Consider the following 14,170-nt stretch of genomic DNA (forward strand, 5'->3'; position numbering starts at 1 on the left):
TTCTCATGGGAAGCTGCTGAGGGTTTCGCTGAGCTAGTGGTAAATAGTCAAGGGCTTCTCTATTGCCCCGCCAGCGCTCCTCTTAAAGGGGTTGCAAAAGTCACCAAAACCCCACTTCTCTTGAGTTCATTCAGACTCATAGCAACTCAGCAGGATAAAGTAATAACTGTCCCTGCAGACGTCCGACCCTGAAAATCTTTATGAGCTCAGACAGCCCCATCTTGATCCCAAAGAACAGCTGGTGGTTTTGAACCACCGACCTTCTGGTTAGCAGTTCTAATGCTTCACCCACACCACCACCAGTGGGATGAAATGAGTGAATGTACATGCAATGCTTAGAACACTCGTACATAACATGCACTTAGTAATTGTGAGCTATTGTGGTAGGAGGGGAGTCCAAAAACCAAACCAAACTCACTGCCATCGAATCCACTCTCACTCCCCATGACCTGAGTTCTACCCCATAGGACAGGGTCCAACTGCTCCTGTGGGTGTTTGAGATTGTAACTTTATAGGATTGGAAAGTTTCATGTGAGAAACTGAGAGTGGCTGGTGGTTTTGAACTGTTGGCTTTGGGATTAGCAGCCCAATATGTAATCACCCACGCCATTATTAAATGAGAGCTACGAGTTTCTGACATTTTCTGTGAGGTGGTAGAAGTATATGTCATTCCTATATTTAAAGAAGGTAAATCTACAGAAACAGAACAATTGCCATGGCTTTCCAAAGAGAGGAGAGATGTCAGTTTTAAGGATATATAGAGCTGTGAGTCTTCCCTGGAGAGTACAAATGGTTAAAACACTTGGCCATTAACAGAAACTGAGGAGGTTCAAGCGCACCCAGAAATACCTTGGAAGAATAGCCTGGCCATATGTTTCTGAAAGGTTATGCCGATTGAAAGTCCTATGACTCACCATGAATCGCAATCAACTCAGTGTCAAATCGTCATTTTAAATTTCAGGATGGTTCCTAGGCAGAAAGCAAACATTCTAAGTTGTCTATTGAAGAGGAGGTTTGTGAGAGCACCTGGCCCATTCAAACACAACTGATGAGGAACCTCGGTGGGGCCACTGTACACAGACCAGGCCATGCTTTCTCCACATCTGGTTTTGTTGGATGCTGTCAAGTTGGTTTCAACTCGTGGCGACCCTACATACAACCGAAAGAAACACTGCCTGCTCCTGTGCCAGCCTCATAATTGTTATGCTTTAGTGTGTTGTTGTAGAAACTGTGTCCATCCATCTTGCTGAGGGTCCTCCCCTTTTGGGCACCCCTTTACCAAGCATGATGGCCTTTTCCATGATGTTCCTCCTCATAGCTCCTGATGCCCAAGGATGTGAGATGAAGTCTAGCCATCCTTGCCTCTAAGGAGCATTCTGGATACACTTCTTTCAAGACAGATCTTGCTCCTCAACTGAAATTCTTGCAGAGAGAGTGAAAACACACCTGATTTTCCTAGAGTCTCGTTTCCCAAAGTGGCCAACACCACCCACCTACTGGGCACAGAAAAATCCAGAGATCTACAAAGCAGATATCTACATTTTATCCTGGATGGTGGGCTATAGTCCAAAATTCTTTCATTGCTGGGGGGTCCTGAGTAAATTCTTTTTCTGAAAAGAGGGCAGTAGGCAGAATAAGTTTGGGAACCTTTGGTCTGGAGCAGGAGCTGGAAACCTGTTTTTCTGCCAAGGACCATGTGGTGATTTATAACATCATTCATGGGGCCATACAGGTCAAATATTTAATGAACTCACCCCTAAGGTGATGGCTCCAAATGCTTCTCGTTGGTGAGATGAGTGATGCTGGCAGCTATTGATTATTTGGGTGGCCCTATACAGCCCTCGGGCCATACGTTGGTCTAAGGTAGTGGATCTCAACCAGTGGGTCACGACACCTTTGGGGGTCCAATGACACTTTCACAGGGGTTGCCTGGTTCATCACAGTAGCACAATTACAGTGATGAATTAGCAATGAAATAATTTTTATGATCGGGGTAAACACAACCTGAGGAACTGTATGAAAGAATCATGGCATTCGGGAGGTTGAGAAACACTTGTCTAGGGAATGGTTGGGATCTCCATGTAGGCTACAAATGAACTTCATAGGCATTCAGGCAGTGTATCAATTGGGTTTCATTCGAGAGGAAAGAACTATTGTGATCATGTTTCAAGGACAAACAAATCTGGAAGGAAATGCTATTGTGGATGAAAACAAAACATAAAACAAACTCTTGAAAGATTTCTGTATGCTAGAGATAAATTGCAATCAAGAAAATTAAATGATATCTCTGAGGGTTCCAGCAGAAAACAAACCATGCAGAAGGTTTAATTAAAGAGAGTTTAATGAAGACTATTCACAGTGGTGGGGATGGGCTTAAGAAAGCCAACAAAAGTTAGGGAGGCCCCAAGGGTCTAACAAGAGCATAAAGCTGTTGCCACGTGTCCTATGGAATTTTCTCTTCAGCTCTTTGACTTTGTCATTTCTTCTCATTGTCTTAGCTACTCTATGATATAGAGCAATTCTGACTCATAGGAATTTGATACTACTGTCCTCTCCCAATTTCCATTACTTTCCAACGCCATGTGTGTTAAAATATGCAGTATTTCATCAGATTTCCTATGCTCTAAACCAGTGGTTCTCAACCTTCCTAATTCCTTGGCACTATAATGAAGTTCCTGATGTTGTGGTGAACATCCATTCATAAAATTATTTTCGTTGCTACTTCATAACTGCAATTTTGCTACTATGAAGAAGATACCGACCCCTGTGAATGGGTAGCTCAACCCCCAAAGAGGTTCCGAACCAGAGGTTGAGAACCGCTGCTCTAAACTAAGAGGTGTTTCTTTAAGATGTAGTTCAGTATATTGTTAGACGCCCAAGTCCTGTTGTTGCTGTTGTTAGGTGCCGTCGAGTGGATTTTGGCTCACAGCAACTCTATGTACAATGTACTTAAACGCTGCCCCGTCCTGTGCATTCCTCACAGTGGTTCTTTGCTTGCGCTCATTGTTGCAGCCACTGAGCTATTCCAAATTGTAGGGGCTGCCTCTCCTTTGCTGCCCTTCTACTCTACCAATATCTGTGTCTTCCTCTAGGACAGTGCTTCTCAACCTTCCTAAATCCACAACACTTTCATACAGTTTCCTTTGTAGTGGTAGACCCCCAATCATAAAATTATATTTTTTGCTACTTCGTAACTCTCGTTTTGTTACAAGTTATGAATAGTGCCACCCTGTAAAGGGTTCGTCTAAGCCCCAAAGGGGTCACGACACACATGGTGAGAACCGCTGCTCTAAATTTAGAGGAGTTTCTCTTAAGGTCTATTTCACCATACTATTAGAAGCTCAAGTCCATTTGTTGTTGTTGTTAGGTGCCGTCGAGTGGGTATGTCTCATAGCATACATAGCATAGTCTCTACTCCCTTTCCCCTTCTTCTCCACAGAACTGAGAGGCAGAAGAAATAAAGGCAGCATGGTACCAGCTGGAGGACACCATTGGGTCAGGGTCACCATTTAACTCATGCTTCTCCATTTGGAGGGGCAAATGCATGTCCTCATTTGTGAATTTGCTTATTAATCTTTTTGAGTTAACAAGTTCATGGTAAAAAAGGATTGTTGGTGTTTTTGTTAGGAACCTTCTAGTGCAGTCCAACTCATAGTGACTCAATGCATCAGTGCAGAGCTCTCTAGACCAATGGTTCTCAACTTGTGGGACCCTTGCACAGGGTGATTGTAACAAAATTACAGTTATGAAGCAGCAATGAGAATATTTTTATGGTTGTGGAAGTTACCACAACATGAGGAACTGTATGAAAGGGTTGTGGCATTAGGAAGTTTGAGAACCACTGCTCTAGGCTTCTCTATGCTGTAATCTTTACAAGAATGAGTTGCCTGGTTTTTCTTCGAAGAACAGAGCCACTGGTGGGTTCAAACCTTCAACCTTTTGGATAGCAGCTGAGCACTTAACCATTGTGCCTCCAGGCCTCTTTGATAAACTCTATTAGAGGGTCTTAACCATTGCAACCCCATGGATCCTTTTGGCATTTAGGAAAGGCTATGGAACAACTGCCCACTCCCCAGAATAATATTTCCAAATACCTCCAATGAAATACAGAATCACAAAGGCACAAATTGTATTGAAATGCAGTGATAAAAATAAAAGACATTGGATTTGTGGCAAATATACATGTTAATAAATACATTAAATAAGATCTGATGGCGGGTCTAATAAACCAAACCCAAACCATTGAGTTGATCCTGACTCACTGTGTCCCTATATAAAATTCCTCAGGCTAAATCTTTATAGGAGCAGATCATCTCACCTTCCTCTCAGAGAACAATTGGTGCCTTTGAACTGCCAACCTTGAGGTTACCTGCCCAATGGCTCACCCACAGTGTCACCGTGAGTTCTAGATAGTGATGAGCATGAACTGTACTCAACGATGGCTGCAACGACTAGCATGGGGTGTGAAAGCATGTAGAATTTCTCTCGGTGGTAATCGCATGGCTATTCTGAACACAGCTGTGGACATGCTAAATTGCCCTGCAAGCTTAGGGAAACTAACTCAACCAGGATTGTTCCCCATCCAATTTGACATTGCTCCCCAGCCTGCTGGGGCTCAGTGGCTCAGTGTTAGGGTCCCTTGTCTTGATACCAGGGCTGGCATGGAGAAAGTCATTCCTCTGCAGCCTTCTAGTGTGTGGGGGAAGATATTAGTGTTAAGCCTTGGCAGGAAATTGCTGGATTTTCCTGGCAGCCACATTCTTAATAACCATTTACTGGATACTTATTATATTCTGAGGGTAAATTGGCGGTTCAGTTGTAGAATTCTCCTTTTCCATGTGGGAGATTTGGGTTTGAGTCCAAGACAATGCAACTCATGTGCATCCAACACTCATTTGTCAGGGGGATGCTTGATTATTGCTGTGGTACTGAACTGATTTCTGTGTTGCTATGATACTGAAATGGGGAAGCTTGGTTGGGTGCGGCTATGAGACTGAACCTGTTTCTGTGATGTGTCCAGACTAAGATGAGAGATGAAGTAGAGCCTGGCATTCTACTTCTGTAAACCAGTTAACGAAAACCCCTGTGAATCACAATCTGATGCACAACCAAAGAGATGGTGCAGGACCAGGGAGAATATTGCCCATGGAGTCACTGGGAGCTGGTTGTCACAGTGAGTTGGACTGGAGGCTGACTCAACAGCAGCTAACAACCATTGTGTTCCAGGCACTCGATTTGCTTTAAAAATCTAGCTCAGCCTTCTGGTACAGGGAAGTGATTAATCATGCCTACTTTATAGCACACCGTGAACCCTGATCAATGTCAGGCCCTGCTTGTGTTTTGTCCCTCCTTTTCCACATTCACATCACTTCCATTCCCCTCTTCAGTCTAATACCCCCTGCTGGGTGCTTGGTGTGTGTGTGTCCTTATAGGCAAAAAGCCATGTGCACTAGACCATGCTGCCATGTGCACTAGACCATGCTGCTTGGTGAATGGGCTTTCAGCTTCCATGAATGGTACTGCAATATAAATCTCATTCAGTTTCTGACCTTTCCAACTCCTTGCAATGTCATTAAGAGTTATTGCCATGCTGCATATCAATTGCATGTGCTGCTGCGTGCCACTTGGTCATGAGCAATCATCATCTTTCTTTTGTCTCCTTCTTCAGTTGTCTGTTGATTGGCATCCAATTCGGCTCCAACTCTTCTCTACTGCAGGCATCAGTGTGGTGACCATTCTTGTAAAAATGCCCCAAGGGCCCTGTGAATTGGATAAAAAGCTTGGCCTATATACCCAGGAATTATGCGTTGGGCTGCTAACCCCAAGGTGAGCAGTTCCAACCCACCAGCTATTCCATGGAGCAAAGAGAGGCTGTCTGCTGTCGTAAGAATTTAGTTTTGTAAACCTAAAGCAGCAATTCTAATGTGCCTTGTAGGGTTGCTAATGAGGAAGAATCAACTGGGGTTTTGTTTGTTTTTCTACATCCAGGAGAGAGCTTTGATGGGGGAGATATTAAGTGCTTGGCTGCTAACCCAAAGGTCAGTAGTTTGAAGCCGTCTTCCACACACTGTGGGATAAAGGCATGGCTGTCTACTTCCCAATAGAAGCCTTGAAAACATCATGGGACCATTCAGCTTTGTCTGATAGGGTCATGAGGAATGAAAGTCAACTCAGTGACTGCGCTTCTTTGGTTGTACGCCCAGGAGGGGCTCACTAGGTCCTAGGGTACATTCAATGGGCTTTCACTAAGCTCTGCCAGATTGCTGTGCAGCAAACCTGCATCATTAGCAGTGTTTCTCTGCTTTCCCCAGATCTCCAATGACACTTGGTATGTTTGTCTTTCTAACTGCTGCCCGTTTGATGGTTTTAAAAGGTCAAGCACAATAAACTCATCTATCCCAGGCACTTTCTGTAGCAGATTCTTAGGGTTGCCATGCCACATTCCTTTGACCCATCTCTGACACCATCTCACTGCCTTCCACACAATACCGACTCATAGCGATCCTGTGGGGCAGTGTACATTTGCCCCCTGCGAGTTTCAAACACTACAACTCTTTATTGGAGTAGCAAACCCCATCTTTCTTCCTTGGAGCTAGTAGTTTTGAACTGCTGACCTTGAAGTTAGCAAACCAACTTGTAACCACTGCACTTCCAGGGCTCCTCCTGATATCCATCATAGCAGTGGTGAACGGCTCTATGTATGTGCAGGCTCCTGCTGAAATGGTGTCTTATCACAACTGTGCAGCACGCAGCTCTCCATGTCCTTCTGCCTCGAAGCCTTTTCAAAGGCATGGAAAGCCAAACCCAGGAAGGTGGAGAGGTCACCGTACTAGGAGGAATGCTCAACACCACTACAGGCGAAGAAGAGCCCAGCCTCCTGTTTCTGGTAGGCAATTCTAGGACAGAACCCATGTTCCTCAGAAGTCCTGGGGGAATCAAGCCCCTGTATCCTACATTAAAAGCCTCAACACCCCGTTCCCATTGTGATTGCTTCTCCCCCTAACTCAGTCTTGCGTCCGCTTTCCTATTCCCACTCCCTGCCATCAGATCTCAAATAGACTCCCTGCACCCAGGCCTGAGGAATAAGCTCAGCATGCAATGGCACTCAATCCAAGACACACACATTACTCTGAATCTCCAAAACAACCCTGTGGGCTACGTGTGTAATCCCCAGTTCACAGATGAGAAATGGATTGAAAAACAGTGACACACCCAAGATCACACAGGCCAGGGTTCAAGTCTGTGTCTATCAGTTATTCTTTTATTCAAGTATGCCAGAGAAGACTGGGTCTTAACACTTGAGGAATCTTCTTGGAAGAATAAGGCAAACTACAGAAAACACAAAATGAATATCGCTTTTGTTCGTTTATCCATTTGCAAAGACATAATACCTATAGTGCTAAGAATAGTATTCAAAGTATCTATTACTACCCCCTCAAAGCTTACATACTAGTCACCAAACTCAAACAAATACAATGCTATCAAGGTGATTACAACTTATAGCAACCCCATATAGGGCTTCCAAGACTGTAAATCTTCACAGAAGCAGAGAGCTTCACTTTTCTCCCCTTGAGTGACTGGTGCATTTGAACTACTGACCTTGTGGTTAGCAGCCCATTGCTAAATGATTAGTTCCATAATCATTACGCTTACTTAACTCTACATTCTTTTAATTATTTCTCTATCAGACCAAATTGCATCTGGCTACATGGGAAAAAACAAACCGACTCTAGTGGTCTAATCACAAAAGCTTCATTTTTCTTATATTAACACCAAAAATACCAAACCAGTTGCCACTGAATTGATTCTGATTTACAGTTACCCCGTATGATTCAGGGTAGAACTGTGCTCCATGAGGTTTTCAAGGGCTGAATTTTTAAATGTAGATTGCCAGGTTTTTCTTCCAAGGCATCTTTGGCTTAGCAGTGAATTGTGTTAACTCTTTGCACCACACAGGGGTTTGTCTTATACAATAGTAAGTCTTGAAATAGGTAGCCTAGGTCTGGCGTATTTGCTCAGGGACTCATCTTGCATATAGGAGAATGCATGCTTTTTGGTCTGCCAAACTCATGTAACCTATGTGACTCTCCCATCTTTCAATATTCTGACTAGGGAGCATGACAGCAGAGGAGCCAAGGACAAAAATGAAATGGGTTATGCCAGACAAGTGTTTTGCCTTAAAAAACAACAAAAACTTTCTTGGGAGTCCTACTCAGTATCTTTCACCTACACATATTTGGCCCAAACTGGGTCAAATGCTCAAGCATAGCTGCAAGGGAGCCTAGGAGTGAGCGATTTAAGTAGGTACATTATCACCCTAAACAAAATTGAGCTTCTATTAGTAGTAAGAATGAGAAAAATGGATACTGTTTAGGCATATAGCAGGGTTGGGTAGAATTCTATTTTGTGTCTTAATTTACATTTTGAATGAACTCAGAAAAAGTCATAGAGAGTAGAACAAAGGGATGGATGTGCATCCAACCACCTCAAGTACTCATTTCTTTTCATGCTCTCCCTCTAGCTTCCCTGAATAGTTCTTGGTTACACATTGGGCTACTAATTGCACGGTCGGTATTTTGAAATCACCGGCTGCTCTTCGGGAGAAAGGTGTGACTCTACTCTGTAAAGAGGTACAGTCTCAGAACCTCACAGGTACAATTTTACCCATGTCTTGTAGGGTCGATATGAGTTAGCATTGATTCAATGGCAGTGAGCTTGGTTTGGATAGATCTGTGGAACCTTAGGATGGAATAGTTTGAATACACAGAAAAAAATTCAGTGGAATGATAACCCTCTAAATAAATACCCTCTAAAGCCACAAAGATCAACTGTGTCCAGCATGGTGACAGTTTAGCATATGCTATGGGGACATTGCTCATATCCCAGTGTTGTTAATCAACAATATGCACAATAGAATAAAAGCCTTTCTAGTCCTGTGACATCCTCACAATGGTCATATTTTAGCCTATTGTTACAGCCACTGTGTTGATCCATCTCATTCAGGGTTTACCTGTTTTTTGATGATGCTCTACCAAGTATTTTGTCCTTTTCTAGGGACTAATTTCTCCTGATACCATGTTCAAAGTATATGAAATGAAGTTTTACCATCCTCACTTCTAAAATACATTCTGGCTGTACTTCTTCCGGGACAGACCTCTTTGTTCTGCTGGGCATTCATGGTATATTCAATATTATTTGCAACATCATATTTTAAAGGCATCATATTTTCTTCAGTCTTCCTTATTTATGGTCCATCTTTCACATGCATATGTCAATCATTACCATCAAGTCTGTTGTTATTCATAGTGACCATATAGGGTTTCCAAGGCTGTAAATCTTTACAGGGTCAAATAGCTTCCTCTTTCTTCTGTGGAGCAGCAAGTGGGTTGAACCACCAACCTTGCTGTTAGTCATTCAACCCATACCAGACACTGAAATTAAGACTCCTTTCACATGCATCTAAGGTGATTAAAAATATCAAGGCTAAAAGCAGGCATAACTTGCTAATCCCCAGAGTAAAGCATTTGCTCTTTCACATTTTAAAGAGGTCTTTTACAACAGATTTTTCCAATGAAATACGTTGATTTATTGACTGCTGCTTCTGTGAGTATTGATTGTGGGTCCAAGTAAAATAGAGTTTAGCTACATTTCTCTATTTGTAATGATGTTGTGTGTTTATATTTGTCAAGTTGAGAAGACATTTGTATTCTTAGTGCTGAAGACTAATTTATATGAGCTTTATCAGTAAGTACTTCAAGGCCTATTGACTTTCAGCCAGCAAGATTGGGTCATCTGCATAACACAGGTTGTTAATGATTCTTCCTCCAATCCAGATGCCTCAACTTCTTCATACAGAGCAGCTTCTCAGATTATTTGAATAAGTATAGTGTGATAGATAGGTAGGTTTATAGTGCCAACCTGGCCAATAAGAACATGTGGGATTAATAAGTTTGCAGTTTGATTAGTTGGCAAAGAGATAAATGGCTCAGCAAGCCATTCCTATCTCTCAGTTGCTCTCTGGTGATCAGACCAGTGTGTGGCTGCCTTACCTAGTTCTGCAGTTTGCTGCCTGGCTGTACTGCCATATTTACTGTTGCATGGAAGTGAGTTAAACTGAGTCCTCTGTACTGCTATGATGACTAATTAGCTGTTATATTCCTTCGTGTTCTATCTATCTATCAAATCATAAATGTCCTGGTTTTGTTTCTCTAGAGAACCCTGTCTAACACATATGGTGAAAGGATATAACCACAACACACACTCTCCTGATTTTAAACCACGCAGAATCCCCTTGTTCTATTCGAACCACTTCCTGTTGGTTTATGTACAGGTACCACAGGAGCCCATTTAAATGTACGGGAATTCCCATTGTTCTCATATGTATTCATATGGTACCCAAAGTTTGTTACGATACACAGTAAAATCCTCTGCATAGTCAATAGTTCATAAGTAAGCATTTTCCTTGTATCCTCTGTTTTCAGCCAAGGTCCATCTGAAATCAGCATTGATATACCTTGCCTCATGCCCTCTTTTAATACAGCCTGGATTTCTGGCAGCTTCCTGTTGACATATAGCTATAACTACTTTTAAAGGTATCGTCAATAAAATTGTACTTGCATGTCATATTAATGTTATTTTAAATTAATTTGCAGATTTTGTTGCGTCATGTTTCTTTAGAATGGACACAAATATTAATCACTTCCAGTTGGTTGGCCAGATAGCTATCTTCCAAATTTCTTGACATGGACTATCACTGCATGAGCGTGTTGAAATATTTCCATTCCTATCCCTTCCTTGCTTTTCACTAATGCTTACATTGCAGCTTCAACTTCCTCTTGGCCTTTTGAACTAGTAGAACCTCAACTAATTCTTGGGTACAGAGACTCTGTATTCTCCTTCCATATTCTTTGGATTCTCCCTGCATCATTCAATAGTTTGATAAATAATCTTTGAACATTTTAATCCAAGGCTTGGATTTTTTCTTCTGTTCTTTCAATTTATGATATGCTGTCTGTACTCATTCCTTTTGCTTACCTAATTCCAGGTCTTTACACGTTACAATATAATTCTTTACTTTATCTTCTCAAGCTGGCCTTTCAAATTTTTCTGTTCAACTCTTTTATTTCATCATTTCTTCCATTTGCTTTAGCTGCTTTAGGTTCAAGAGCAAGTTTCACAGTCTCCTCTGATATCCACTGTAGTATTTTCTTTCTTTACTGTATTATAATGATCTTTTTGAGGAGCCCCCAATAAAATGATTTATGATAAATAAATAAATAGCCCCAGATGACATGACAAAAAAAAAAAAGATTGATGACCTTGATGCTATTTCACAAGTCTTCTGGTAGCTGATCCTTAATGTTCATTATGTCTGAACCATTCTTGAGATAGGCTCTAAATTCAGGTGAGATATTGTGATATTAAGGTTTGGTGTCAATTTAGCTTGACCAGGATCTTCAGAAGGTGCAGGTCACAGTCTCCTTGGCGGTGTGACCTATTTCATAGCTATCAGTAGACTGTGGAGAATGGGCTCACTCTTTTTCTTCCTGATCAAAAGACCCTGGACCTTACGTCTGGCTTCTTGGGATGGCAATCACCATGAAACCTGCTGACACTAAAGGCTGTCTGTGGCCTGCTAACTGCCTGTTGACTTTGGATTCTCCCAACTCTGCCTCCACCAACCTGTGGTTTTCCTGTTTCTTGGGCTATTCCTCCAACAGCTTCATGAGTCCGGAAGGGCCTCTAGTTTGCATCTGATTTATGGCCGGAGTTGGACTGGGGTTTCTTGTTGTGTGGACTTCTTAATGTAAAATTCTTTATTGATATGAATTTCCTTCTTCTACATATATCAGTATCACTGGTTTGTTTCTCTAGAAACCCCAGCCGACCACAGATATAATGTAGGCTGTATTTGGGCTCTTTTGCGTTCTTATTTTAATTTTCTTCAGGTTTGACTTGAACTTGCATATTAGTAATTGATAGTTTGTTACATAGTTGGCCCCTGGTATTATTTTGTCTCAATGATATTGAGCTTCTCTATCATGTCTTCCCACAGATTTAATCAATTCCATTCCTGTGTATTCCACATGTATATATGCCGCTCCTGTTGTTGAATAAAGGTGTTTGCAATGCGGAAGTTATTGCTCTTGAAGAATTATTTCATGCAGTCTTCAGCTTCTTTTCGATCCCCAAAGCCATAGTTTCTAATTACTCTTCCTTCCTTTTTGTTTCCATGTGTGCATTCCAATTGTCAACAATTATTAATGCATTTTCAGTACATGTGTGATCAATTTCAGACTAAAGAAGTTGGTACAATTCTTCATTGGCTTTATTGGTTTGTGAGAAAATTTGAATAATGGTTCTATTAACCGGCCTTCCTTGTGTATGAAGATAGATATTATTCTGTCACAGGCAGCATTGCACTTCAAGATAGATCTAGAAATGCTCTTTTTGAGGATGAAAGAGACATTCTTTTGAATTTGTCATTGTCAGCGTAGTCATTCTTATCATTTTAAGATTCAAAGGGACTATTTCAACTCACCAATGTCTAGGATATTGAACTTTATAGGTCAGATTCCGTTTTTTATGATTTCCAATTTTCCTAGATTCTTACTATGCACGTTTCATGTTCTGATTATTAATGAATGGTTGCAATGATTTTTCTCATTTTGAATTATAATCCATCAGCAAATGAAGGTGCCAGAAGCTTTAGTACACTTTATTGCTAGATGCCTTCAAGTCAGTTCTGTCTCATAATAATGCCTACACAACAGAATGAAACATTGCCTGGTCCTGCCCCATACTCAAAAATTTTGTTATGCTTGAGCCCATTGTTGTAGGAATTGTCTCGATCCATTTGATCGGGTGTCTTCCTCTTTTTGCCACCCCTCCACTGTAATGTGTATGGTGTCCTCCAGGGACTGGTCTGTCCTGATAACATCTGCAAAGTACATGAGATGAAGTCTCGCCATCCTATCTGCCAAGGAACATTTAGCTGCACTTCTTCTCAGACAGATTTGTTTGTTCTTCTCTCCACCCATGGTACTTTCAGTATTTTTTTGTCAGTACCTGAATTCAAATGCACCAGTTCTCCTTCAGTCGTTCTCATTCAATGTTCAAATTTCACATGCATAAGATGTGGCGGAAAATACCATGCCTTGGGCCAGGCGCAACTTAATCCTACGTGAAATTCTTGATCTTCAGTACTTTAAAGTGGTTATGTGCAGTAGATTTGCCTAATGCAATATGTTATTTGGTTTCTTGATTGTTGTTTCCATGCGCATTAGTTGTGAATCTAAGCAAGACGAAATCCTTGATAGCTTCAATATTTTCTCCATTTATTATGATGTTATCTACAGCTCCTGTTGTGAGGTTTTGAGTTATCATTAAGGTGGACTCTACTTTGAGGAAGCTCTTTTTCTCGGTGATATTTTGATTGTTTTGCAATCTGAGGGGCTCATTTTCTGGCATTATATCAGACAATATTTTACTGCTATGCAGAAAGTTTTCAATGGTGAATCCCTCAGAAGTGGTCTGATTGTTTTGTCATCCTGTCAGTTCTTAGTCTGGAAGCTGTGTTGAAATCTGTTCACCGTGGGTGATCCTGCCTGGTATTTGAAGTACTAGTGGACTAACTCCCAGCATCACAGCAAAGCACAAGCTACCACAGTGCAGCAAATTGACAGATGGGGCGGGGGAGGGGAGTTGTCATTGTTAGACACAGTTATTTTGGCTCTAACTCATAGCACCCACAGCCTGTTTCCTCACAGTTAATGTTGGAGACCGTTTTTGCAGCCAGTATGCCAATTCATCCCATTGAGGACCTTCTTCTTTTTTTCACCACTCCACTTTACCAAGTATGATATCCTTCTCTAGGGACTATGCTCAGCTGTTAACATGTCGAAAGTATGTGATATGAAGTCTTGCCATTCTCACGTCTAGGAAGCATTCTGGCTCTACTTCCACCAAGAAAGATTTGTTCCTCCTTCTGAAAGTCCATGGAATATTCAATATTCTTCACCAGCATCATAATTCAAAGACATCAACTTTTGTTTTACCTTTCATAATTATTGTCCATTTCCAAGTACATATGAGGTGATTGAAAATGCCATAGTAAGATAGTTATATAATTTTATGTCAGTTTGAAGATATGTAAAAATGTAAGGTTGGT

This window comes from Tenrec ecaudatus (genome assembly GCF_050624435.1).
Source record: "Tenrec ecaudatus isolate mTenEca1 chromosome 1 unlocalized genomic scaffold, mTenEca1.hap1 SUPER_1_unloc_13, whole genome shotgun sequence".
Classification (NCBI taxonomy): Eukaryota; Metazoa; Chordata; class Mammalia; order Afrosoricida; family Tenrecidae; genus Tenrec; species Tenrec ecaudatus.